At 43.7% G+C, this 12,334-nt stretch overlaps 1 protein-coding gene across 1 annotated transcript in view; it reads left to right on the forward strand.

Moving 5' to 3' along the window:
• Positions 1-712: 712 nt before the first annotated feature.
• Positions 713-12,334, forward strand: part of LOC310786937 (glutamate receptor 1-like) — a gene marked incomplete at its 3' end in the record, with an annotated part of 287,668 nt that continues 276,046 nt past the window's right edge. The window contains exon 1 of the mRNA XM_083648279.1: positions 713-725. The remainder of the gene's footprint in view (positions 726-12,334) is intronic.

Genomic DNA, 12,334 nt, shown 5'->3' on the forward strand with positions numbered 1-12,334 from the left:
CCTCTAGTTTAAAGTGTGTACGGTTGGTGTGTGGTTAGAAATCTGCCATGTGCTGGACTCTGGTCTACTGACAAGTCATCTTTTCCCCACTATTTTATTACTTTGAAGTTTGAATTATACGAGCTGGGTTTTGATGTGTAATTTGTTGTGGTGTATTATGTCTCGCTACTGGCTATAAGAGCAGTGTATGCATGGGAGTTGACAGGGATAGCCTCATATTGTCCCCCCCCCCCCCCCCTAAAAAAAAATCCGCCTATAGCCTACATACACTACCAGAGGGGGAGAGAGAGAGGGAGGGGGGTGTGAGTGAGAGAGAGAGGGGGAGAGGGAGGGGGTATAGAGTGTACAAAGAAACAGAAACACTCACACACAGTCGACGCGGTGGGAGCTGCTGAGCTCTGTACTCCAGCTGTGGATATTTACTGAGAGAGAGAGAGAGAGAGAGAGAGAGAGAGAGAGAGAGAGAGAGAGAGAGAGAGAGAGAGAGAGAGAGAGAGAGAGAGAGAGAGAGAGAGAGAGAGAGAGAGAGAGAGAGAGAGAGGTCTGTGTCTGTGTGTGTGTGTGAGTGTGTGCGTGGCCCGGTGTGGCTGGGAGGGATTACCCCGGTGTTCCGTGAGACTGTCGGTGCTGCGGAGGAAACATGCTGCTGCGGCTCTGCTGCGTCCCCGCCGCGCTGCTCCTGCTTGCTCACTGCAGCACAACTTTACCAACTAACATCAACATAGGTGAGTCAACAAGCTAACTAACAACTAACATCAACATAGGTGAGTCAACTAGCTAACTAACAACTAACATCAACATAGGTGAGTCAACTAGCTAACGAACAACTAACATCAACATAGTAACAACTAACATCAACATAGGTGAGTCAACTAGCTAACTAACAACTAACATCAACATAGGTGAGTCAACTAGCTAACTAACAACTAACATCAACATAGGTGAGTCAACTAGCTAACTAACAACTAACATCAGCATAGTAACAACTAACATCAACATAGGTGAGTCAACTAGCTAACTAACAACTAACATCAACATAGGTGAGTCAACTAGCTAACTAACAACTAACATCAACATAGGTGAGTCAACAAGCTAACTAACAACTAACATCAACATAGGTGAGTCAACTAGCAAACTAACAACTAACATCAACATAGGTGAGTCAACTAGCTAACTAACAACTAACATCAACATAGGTGAGTCAACTAGCTAACTAACAACTAACATCAACATAGGTGAGTCAACTAGCTAACTAACAACTAACATCAACATAGGTGAGTCAACTAGCTAACTAACAACTAACATCAACATAGGTGAGTCAACTAGCTAACTAACAACTATAACATCAACATAGGTGAGTCAACTAGCTAACTAAACAGCTAACATCAACAAAGAGTCAATTAGCTGAGAGAGATCAAGGGCTCTATCTTCCCAAAAGCGCTAATTTAGCGTTTGCGCTCGTTTAACGCTGTGTGCAATGCAAAGTGGGGGCGGACACTAGCTGCTACACACAACGGTATCTTTCCCTTTTCAGAGACTCTTCTTCCGGGGGCGTGGCTGCGTTTCAACTGCACAGCAGCGCCACGCCCCCGGAAGAAGAGTCTCTGAAAAGGGAAAGATACCGTTTCTGGCTACACAAATAAGCATCGTACTCGTAAACTGAAAGTCAACAAACACCGTTGTCAGGCCGGTTTTAGGGAAGACACCCGTGGCTACGCGTAAGTACTTTTGTCTTTGTGATTCGTGCATGTTTGAAGCCCGTAGAGCTTGTTTTTGGGTCTGACTTCCATGGAGAAGGGCAAGCCGTGCGCAACTCTAAAGGAGAATCCATTTAGAGTTGTGTGTCGCAGCTAGGCGGACACAAGCGCATGCCTGTGATAATTGTACTGGGCATTGGCTGCCCCATGCCAAAGCAGGCGTTTCAGCACTAAAATGTGGTGATAGATGGCATTATGCTATCGTCAGCAGCGCGCAATTACTTTGCGCTAAGAGCTTTGAAAAGGACCACTTACCCGCAAATACCTCTCTGCGCTGGGTGCTGTGCACGGAGATTACGGCTGCGCTCCGAGCGCAGAGAGGTATTTGCGCAGTGGAAAGTGGAACTCCTTTTGGATATGTCATTAAGCACAGCCTTGCCACGCCAATACATCAAATTATGCTGCTAAAATTATCACAGATTCACGGAGGGCTGGAGCCAGCAGAGAGAGCCGTCAACAGGTATGCCAGCTGCGCCAGGCTTCATACAGTGACATTGTTTGGAGAAAAGAGGCCGTCCTCTTGATAAATCCTTATGTTGAGCAGCACAGCTGTCCTGTTTATAACTACACTTTTTAGTTCTGCAGAAACTCCCATAGAAATATTTTAGACAAATTCATGGATGCATGATTCAGGGAGCTGCTACAGATGACAGCCTGTGTCTGCCTCCTCACACCGTGTCTTGTGCTCTCATTGGCTGCAGCTGGTTGAATGGGTGAATCGGTGTGTGCTCAGGGGAGCTCCCCGCTCGCCTCTGTGGACAGTTCACACTTAACAAGCGAGCGCTGATTTGCCTCTGATCAGTGGGGGTTTGCCTCTGATCAGTGGGGATTTGCCTCTGATCAGTGGGGGTTTGCCTCTGATCAGTGGGGGTTTGCCTCTGATCAGTGGGGATTTGCCTCTGATCAGTGGGGGTTTGCCTCTGATCAGTGGGGATTTGCCTCTGATCAGTGGGGGTTTGCCTCTGATCAGTGGGGGTTTGCCTCTGATCAGTGGGGATTTGCCTCTGATCAGTGGGGGTTTGCCTCTGATCAGTGGGGATTTGCCTCTGATCAGTGGGGGTTTGCCTCTGATCAGTGGGGGTTTGCCGCCGAGCTCCAAAAAGAGCTCACCGAGGGCTCGGAAGGCCTAGTCTGAACAAGGCATTGGCGGGCTCAGTTCCATTTCATGGAACTCCCTGTTGTCATCACAGGGATGCAAACTAGTCACCTTTAGGTGACGAGTCACATTTCAGCCCAAAGTATGAGGATGTCTGATTGGTTTTATGTCTGCCCCATGGTATCTGTCACCTTTTTTCACTCTCCATGATTTTGCATCCCTGTGTCAGGCCCAGCAGAACAACAGAATGACACCTTTTCCTTCATATCTATACCTTGGGGGCCTGTGATTTTTGTGTGTCTTTTTGGGGTGTTTTCATTGTAATCATGAGCGAAAAATGTAAATTCAGATTGTTTCCCCCACCATGCACCATGCTCTTTAATTGAGTTAAGAGATGATGCATGTTTGGCAATATTGATACTAGATAGTGTTCCATAGTAGGGCACCTCTGTAGTGTATTGAAAATTGGTTGTTGGTAGTGGGACAGTATGGGGTAGATGGTTATATTTGATGTATGTTAGAATTTTGTTGGAAGTATTACCTACAGTACATGGTGCAGGGAGAGAGACAGGTGAGTATATATTTATAGACAAAAGTGCCTACCTGGAGTGTGTTGATATCAATTATGGGGAGTATCTCGAGTTTTTTTTAGAGGAGCTGATGGTTCAAATCTGTTAGAGAATATATAGCCAACCTAACAAGAGATATATATGTATACGTAAGGGATAATGTATTGTGAGCCGGTGATTACTGGCGAAATAATGACCGACAGGTGAATGATTGAGCCCGACGCTCGTTATGCTGCGTGTTTCAAAGTGTGTTCCACCCGTAATCTATTATGCAAATTTGCAAAACCCCACCGCCAGCTCCCAAGCGCGAAAGCGTTTTCGCCAAACCATTTTCATGAGAATGGCTTCCTCACACTGCTTTTTGCTTGCCTTCCTCTAGAATGGAGAGCACTGTCGCCACTTAGTGGGTCGGTGGAATGGGTTGTACACGTTCGGTAGCTCCAATATTTTTATAGGAGACGTGGGGGGCATTGATCCACGTAGCACCGTCAAAAAAATTTTTTTTTTTTTTGACGTCTCAACTCGTCATTGGCAGTCAACCGTTGGATTGTTTTTGACGAGTCAACTCGCCATTGGCAGTGAACGTGTTAATAGCATTTTCAACGACAAAGCGGTTTCATTCGTAATTGGCACACAAGACACCACAGCTGCAACTGGTTGGCCTAATTAGTAGTGTCTGCAGACAAAATGCTCTTATCAACTGATTAATCCAGGTGTGGCAGAGCAGCGGTCGGTTGTCGAGAAATAATGACCGGTGAATCTTGTTGATTGACCAATCAGAATCGAGTATTCAAGAGAGCCGTGTTCTAAGTATGTATACATACATACTTGCCCATAATGCACTGGGCAACTTAGTGATAAGTGATACTCATCCACACTAGAGGTCGACCAATATTGCTTTTTCAATGGCCGATGCCGATGCCGATCTTTAGAGAGCAGGGCGGCCGATGGCCGATATATAATGCAGATTTTTTTTTTTTTTCATTCGATAAAATCCGATTAAAATAAACTCCTCAAAAAAAGTTCGGAAACGTTATTTTCTCCCCTTTAATAATAGCAATTGGTATTGTATTTTATATCGTTGGAAAGCCTGATTAGTCACCTTTACAACAGGGTACAACTTGTAAGGATTGTGCATTCATGGAATGAGAAACACACAGCTAAACGTGTGGGTAGCGCCCCCAAAAAATGTGCCAAAATCTCCTGCAATATATATATATTTTTTTTAAGAAATCTAGTAGCCTAGATTTCCATTATCCATTCATGCACATTGAAAATCGAATATAACATTATACTGTAGGCCTACATCTAATATAAGATGTTATCTTAGCCAGTACAGTAACATGTTTCTGATTATTCTTTTTATTAAATAGAAAAATACATTGGGTTATGCAGTATAATTCAGTAGTGGCTGGTAGGCTATAGTGAGAGAGCAGTATGTCAGAAAACTCATTCATGCACTGTTATACATTAACAATAATAATAATAATAATGTAACTGTTTAGATTTGCTGTCATTTGATGGGAGAAGTGTGTTTGCAAAAGATGATGGTGAGGTGAGTGAGGAAACCGTTACAGTAGGCTTATGGGTGCATGAGAAGACTCACATTCCTAGCTTTCAAAGCTCAATAGCCTGTATAGCCTACTCTCACTAACTCTTATACGTTTACTGTCTGTAACGCTATGATTGCAGCCAGGGGGGATGCATGTAGCCTACTGTGAAACGCTCGGGTTGATAAGAATGACAACATAATGTCAGTCCAATCGTCCGTCTGCGACGAGTCAATCCAACATTATTTACAGCAGGTTGCATGAGCTCAAAACGTTTTCACGCATTAAATAACAACTGTCCCAGGACATGTTTTCGTATGTTACGTTTCTATGAGCTTTTGACAGGCTCGGGTAGACTGTAGGACGAATGCTACGCTATCTCATTAAACAGTAAACACACACGCGAGCGTGCACACACGCACACACACACGGAGCTATTTAGCCTACTACTAGGAAGCTGTTCCTTCAGCAAAACACTGTTGACAAGTAGCGTTAACGCTAGCTTTTGGACTCCCCCTTGTTGAATCTCTAACCCACATTAATGCAACCTGCTTAAACGTTGGAATGACTAGTCGCTTGAGACAAGTTGATCTGGCTTGCGTCTGGTTATTTCAGTTTCTAATGATATGCGTCCCCCCGCAAATTGCGGGCCGCCAATCAATGTTAACGTTACAGACAGTAAACTTATAAGAGTGAGTGAGAGTATATTGAGCTTTGAAAGCTAGGAGTGCGAATCTTACCGTAGTTTTCTTAGTTTAAGATCTAGCAAGCATGTATCAGAGTAAGTGAGGAGGACTCCACACTCCTTTGAACAGACACCGCAGGCAGCTCTCCCAAAGCCAAGGAAGGGGGAGGGGTGAAAGGGGAGGGGTGAGCAGCCACACTGTAAACACTTGTAAACCGGCCTTTCTCCGTGGAGTTTAACACTACAATGTTAGTTTCTTCCAGATAGGAACCCCCGCTAAATAATAATAACAAAAACAATAACAATAATAATAATAATTATAATAATAATAAATAATAATAACTATAATAAAAAATCGGCCTTGTGAGCAAGGCAGAGGCCGATGCCGATTAATTAAAAATGCCAATAATCGGCCCCAATTAATCAGCCGGCCGATTAATTGGTCGACCTCTAATCCACACTATAACATTATATTACATACAGTATATGAAGCATTCCTGCTAATAGGTACTATAGTGTTTATGGTACTAATTGCGTGTAATTGCCTGTAATATCCCTATGAGGAGTTACAGTGTGTATACAATACAGCCTACTCATAGATTAAATATGATAATCACAGCCTAGTAACATTGCTATTTACAGTAGTGAATCAATGCTGAGTTTATAGTGACCTTATTGTATTTAATGTGTTTATTGTGTATATCAGTTGTATCACTACAATAGGCCTATTCCAATAATATTCCTTTATGATATTACTGCTATTAGGCTAGTTTATAGTTTTGCTGTGACATAGGCTATGTAGACTAGTATGCCGGTAACATTAATTCTCTCATATGCAGCCTATAGTCTATACCATGGGTTTATCGTTGCAAAGGCGGTAATTTTGCGTTAGCGCCTGTTTTGCGCCCAAATTTTATTTTGAATCCAGATTTTTTTTATCCCATTTTATCCCCCATTAGTGCTCACTTGATTTCTCAATCCTGGTTGCTACTCCATCCTCTGCCGATCTGGGGAGAGCCGAGACTGGCTCCATGCTTCCTCCGAGACATGGGCAGTCAGCCAGCCGCTTCTTTTCACCTGCCAGAGGAAGCTTCACCGGTAGGACATAGCACGTGGGAGGTTCACGCTATTCCAACCAGTTCCCCTCCCTCTGAACAGGTGCCCTTAACGACCAGAGGAGGAACCACATTAGCAACCAGGATATTGCATGTTTTGGTGAAGGGGGTTCCTATATGAAGGAAACCCCCGGGAGGCACGGGGAGAACATGCAAACTCCACACAGAAAGGCCCTTTTGACGACCCCACCCGGGCGGTGTGCACTCGAGGACATGCGGACAGCACGCATTCCTTCAGCGTTCACATCGTCCCAGGTGGGAATCGAACCCACGACCTTCGAGCTGTGAGGCGATAGTGCTTACCACTGCACCACCGTACCTCCTCATATAGGCGTGTTTATGACCAAAAGTATTCACAGATGTGATCATGCCCATCAACCTTAAAAGCCACAGCGTCACGTCAGCAGCTTCATCCTCGCTGAGAGGGACAGAGTGAGCGAGAGAAAGAGAGGAGGCGAGAGAGAAAAGAGAGATAGAGAAAGAGAGAGAGGGAGAGGGGGGAGAGGGGGGAGAGAACGACAGAGGGGAGAGAGAGATGGAGAGAATTGGAGGATGAACAAGTTCGAATTCAATATAGATACTCCATTATAGGGCTGTGAATCTTCACTGGCCTCACGATTCGATTCGATTACGATTCAGAGGGCTACGATTCGATTCGATTACGAATGAAGCCTGCGTTAGTTCATTCAAGACATGATGTCATAGGCTACGCCCCAGCTGTACCAGCTGACAGCCTCTGTTTGGTTCACTGTTTAACCAATTCTCAATCACAGTCATTCTCACAACAAGGCGGTCCGTTTAAATATGGCAGCCTCTCACTCACTGATCTGTTCCCCACCTTGCTGATCGTTGCGGCTGCTGGCAACGCTTTGCTAATCTCACGCTGTTACTTTCATTGCTGCCGTGCCGAGTTTGGATGTCAAATCTAGCCAGGTATGAAGTTCAGTAGGATTCTTATGATTGTTCATTGCACTTACTGTCTCTGGAGGAAGGATCTCTCATCGTAGATGGCATCTTTCGAAATCCAAACGACGATGAAGGGACCAGAGAAAACTGCAACCTTCACCCTTAGCTCCCGCTTGGCTAGTAGCTCCTCCATTGATAAAACCGGGCATGCATTAAGATCCTCAAAGCTGTCTAGCCAATATCTCCATTCTCCGCATCCTGACTGGGGGCAGCCACAAAGAGCTGTTAAGTTGTGCAAAAACTTTCCATCTCCAAGCACAAGTTTTCAAGGAAGAACTGCACTTGCTCTGCTGTTTCTCTTCTGCTTTAAGCGGTTAGCTCCCCTGCTAAAGGGCAAGACTCCCATCATAAACGTTACGCCGGATGAAGACCAGTCTGTTCTTGCCGCGCCGATCGTCCAGTGAGCATGTCCGCCTCCAGGTTTTGGAAACTCCGTCTCTCTTCCACAAAGAACAACTTCAGGCCATGGCTGCTGGCTATGCTACTGCTAGCAAGCACGCTAATCACAACGGCAGCGGAGTGCGCCCCTGAGTGATGTCACTTCACCGATAAGGACGCTGGGAAATGTAGTCCCATCGCTGCGTTTCTTCATTAAAAGCTGAGTATTCAGTTGTGTATGCTATCATAGGTTCAAGCATTCAGCATGTACTGTTCCAGCTGGTGGCCGAGCGCCTATATTCTTGTAGTGGTTTAAGCTATTATGTTGATGTCGTGTTTGTTCTGACTGTTCCTCAAACAGCAAAGCCAAGCCAGGGCTGTCGGCTACTGCTGCTAGCAGCTAACGTTAGCTAGCATCAACGTCAGGTGTGCGGGTGGCGTGGTTTCTGGCCCCGCATGGGGTGGGCGGTGGCCACGCCCTGTGGCGCCGGGATTGGCCAGGAGCAACACTGGAGGGCACGCAGCCCAGCAATTTCATGAACCAACTGAATAGCTCTTGAGAACAGACAGCGATTTCGAGAGCGGACATTGAAATGAATTATGGTCACCTACCTTCCTTAGCATAGTAATAATAATAATAAGCATAATAATTGTAATCTACACAATGTACACAATCTACAAAAACATGCAATAATATAAACGGTGTTGTGTTAACGTTCATAGCTCATATAATATAATGTATCATATCGTTAATTTCAAGCTCAATGCTTACCCAGAGAAAAGGTACAGCACTGAAAATGTAACAAGCAATAGTTTTTTAAACATCTTTATTTTAAAAGATGAAAAACCCCAGGTGCTTTAGTCCCAAGCTTCAATGCTCCTGGCCGGTCCCGGCGCTGCGGGGCGTGGTTGTTGCTTGTCCTGTGTGGGGTTGGAAATCACGCGTGCGGGTACCCTCCTGAGTGACGTCACCTCACCGACAAGGACGCTGGGAAATGGAGTTGCATGGCTCTCCATGGCTGCGTTGTTCTAAAGTTGAGTATTCAATCAAGCATATCATTTCATGTAGCCTGGTGGATAAGCTACTATGTTGGCATGTTGATCTGTTTGCTAACAGATTGATTTAGGCAATATCAAACCGATGTTTACTGGCAGGTATTCATCAGCACAACGCTGGCATGATGTAATTCTTATTCTGCTATATTATCTCGTGCCTCTAGCTGAGCCCCGGTGCACTCTGGTGGCGTCCTATTGTAACTACGTCAATGCAAATCACCACAGTGGATAGTGCTTTCAGTGGTTGTAAATCAAGCGCAGCTCAATTTCAGCGATTAAGTTGGAAATGCTTGATCTTAACCATGTTCAGGAATATGCCTTATCAATATATTCATTGGAAGTGCTTGATTTTCATAATTGGTTTTTTCAAATGAAACTTTGAAAATAACTTCTGTCTATAAAAGGATAGATGAATGGATGGATAGATGAATGGATGGATAAAGTGCTTTGTTATGTATTCTGGAAATTAGTAAGCATTAAATAATTCTGATCAAACCATTCAATCAAAGTAATATGAAGCAGCTGGTAAAATATAAAGTAATGACTTACATCGTTGCTGCGGGTATAAGGGATATAAGCTTTATTTTTACATTGAATTTAGAGTAACAATTAAGATGTGTTGATATAGTCTTGAGTCCGTAAAATGTGGTTGGTACTTTTTTATATATAAAAAAAAAAAGAGAGAGAGAGAGAAAAAAAAAAAAAGCTGCATGAACCTTTGGTGAGAAATATTTGTGAGGATTATCGAGTTCAATCTCTCAGCTTTATCCAAATTCTTGTAAGGATGATTTCCTAAGCATATGTGCGGCTGAATTTCACGTGAAGCTCGATAAGCTTTACATCTTGGGCTATGGCAGTTAGTCCGATGCAAGGGCGCGTGTTGAGCACAAGAAGCTCAATACTCTAAGGTATAACTGTCATCAGTTTTATATTACAAGACAATAAGGGGTGATTAATGTCTAAGCTCGAGAAGGATTTTGGGATCATTAATATTGCTGATTATGGCAACAGCATTTTAGTACATTGTCTCATCTGTCTAAGCAAATAATATCAAGAATCGTAACAAAGTCAGTCTGCAGGTGTAGGTTAGCTGAAAGTGATTTTAGAGGTCGGTAAAATCAATTGTCTTTATCGTCACCTATTTTGCTGTAACAGTAAGATCAAATAAAGCTAAAAGACGATACTTTGCAATTCTAGACTAAAATCTCATCTTCATAATGTTAAAAGTCCTAAAACCACTGTCATTTAGGAGTCTCCTCATATAGGAGGGGATATACCTGTAGGTGACCTGTATTTCTCCACGCGACATCGTCGGACGGCCAGTCTGTTATAGAGTTCCTTGTCTGGTGAGTCCTCCTCCCTGAGGAGTATGAACAAGATATTCGACAACAAAGCTAGCGGCTAGTCCATTCTGCTGGAATACATTCATGTTGAGGATGGCTCCTCCTTGCTATTGTTTACTAGTTACATCATGGCATGCTGTCATGAAGGTCAAAGCTGGTAAAGTAACTTGGACATCTATAGGCCATTGTTTGGCCAGCATATGTTAAAGTTAGAAGGGATTCTGCTGGATAGGATGAAACAGTGGAACTTCTCAGATAACCATTTTGGTTTAAGTTAATCATGACTCTGCCACTGACCTCTATCCTTAGTTATTTTCTGTATGTTTAATCATTGAAGACAGCTGTCAATCAGGAGGAAGTCAAGTCAGTTTTCTCAGTATTAGTATAGGTAATATCATCACAACATTCAATTAGCAGTTGATATTCATGGTTCTCATCTGCGATCATCAGTCAGTTGCAAGAAATAAGATATTTAAGAATCTCTTTTCAATTCAGGATGTTCCATGAGCCAGAGCATGCATTGCGAAGTGCCAAAGACGTGATGCCGGCTGCCGCCTCAGTGAAAGCTAAGCTTGATATTTCTGCACATGGAGTATAGTTAAATAATATCAAATATATTAAATGCAGCTCATTGTTTATAGTTTAGTTTCATTCAATATCTAATATGGAAATCGCAGCTCATTATGTTCTGCCATCTGAGAAAGTGTTCAGCTTATATCTGTGCCAGGCTTATCTCTTCATAGGTAAGGTCATTTAATGTGTAAAATATTTCTCTTGGATAAAGATGCTATGTGTCTTTCCGATGTTCATTCAAGGGGTAGGTCATGCTCGCTCAGCTCTCACTTGAACAAGAAGGGCTCTCAGCACCCAATGAGAATAACAGAATGCTTGTTGCTTCTCATAGTTAAAGTGCATTTAGGGTATGCAACAGGCTAGGCTAGGCATACAGTATGGTTACTCTTGGATGACCCTGCTGGTGCAGTACTGCTGCTGTTCCAGCAGGTAGCACCTGCTGGTGCAGTACTGCGCTGATCCAGCAGGAAGCAGTGTGTTTTGGGGGATTGATTGATTTTATTTGACATAATAAAATATAATACACAAAAGCAAACGGTATTAAAATACATCAGGATAGCGTAAGAAAGTCCTGAGATGTATAATACACCGAAGCATACAGTATTAAAATACATCATGATAACACAATAAAGTCATGAGACTTATTTCCATTGCTGTCCCAACCAGTGACAAAATACTAATTTTCTTATTCACTTTATTTTTAAACAGACAGGGATGCTAAAGGCTCAACTGTTATCTCTCAAACTAATACTTGATCGTCTATCCTCTAAGATCCATACCGCATGAGATCCTGATGTGGGGCAGGATTAACTCTGTTCCTGACTTGAGTTTCGAAGGGAAGGCGACCTCCCGCCGCCGTCTCCTCTGCAAATGACGAGGACTCCCTCGTCAGCTGCTCTCTTCACTTCTGCACTGGCATGTCTACCTCTGCAGCTGAGACGTCTCAGCATCAATTCTCAAAGCAATGGGACATTGGTCTTCTGTACCATACAAACGTCATATTCGGTCAATGACATCATCTCTGCTCAAAAGGCCATGAGCACTAAACACCTGAGGAGACAGCCATTGTGTTAATTGCTGCATTTGGAAAGTGGTTGGCTAGGTTCATCGTACTGACGTAGGTAGTATGACCTCAGGGGTTGCAGGCTTGCTTCTCTCCCAAGCGGGACGCAGCTGAGGTCGCAGCAGGCGTGCTGCTTCACTTACAGTAAATACTGCTGTTCACATACTGTATTGATAGAATGAC

Source organism: Poromitra crassiceps (assembly GCF_964638095.1).
Source record: "Poromitra crassiceps genome assembly, chromosome: 1".
NCBI classification, from domain to species: domain Eukaryota; kingdom Metazoa; phylum Chordata; class Actinopteri; order Beryciformes; family Melamphaidae; genus Poromitra; species Poromitra crassiceps.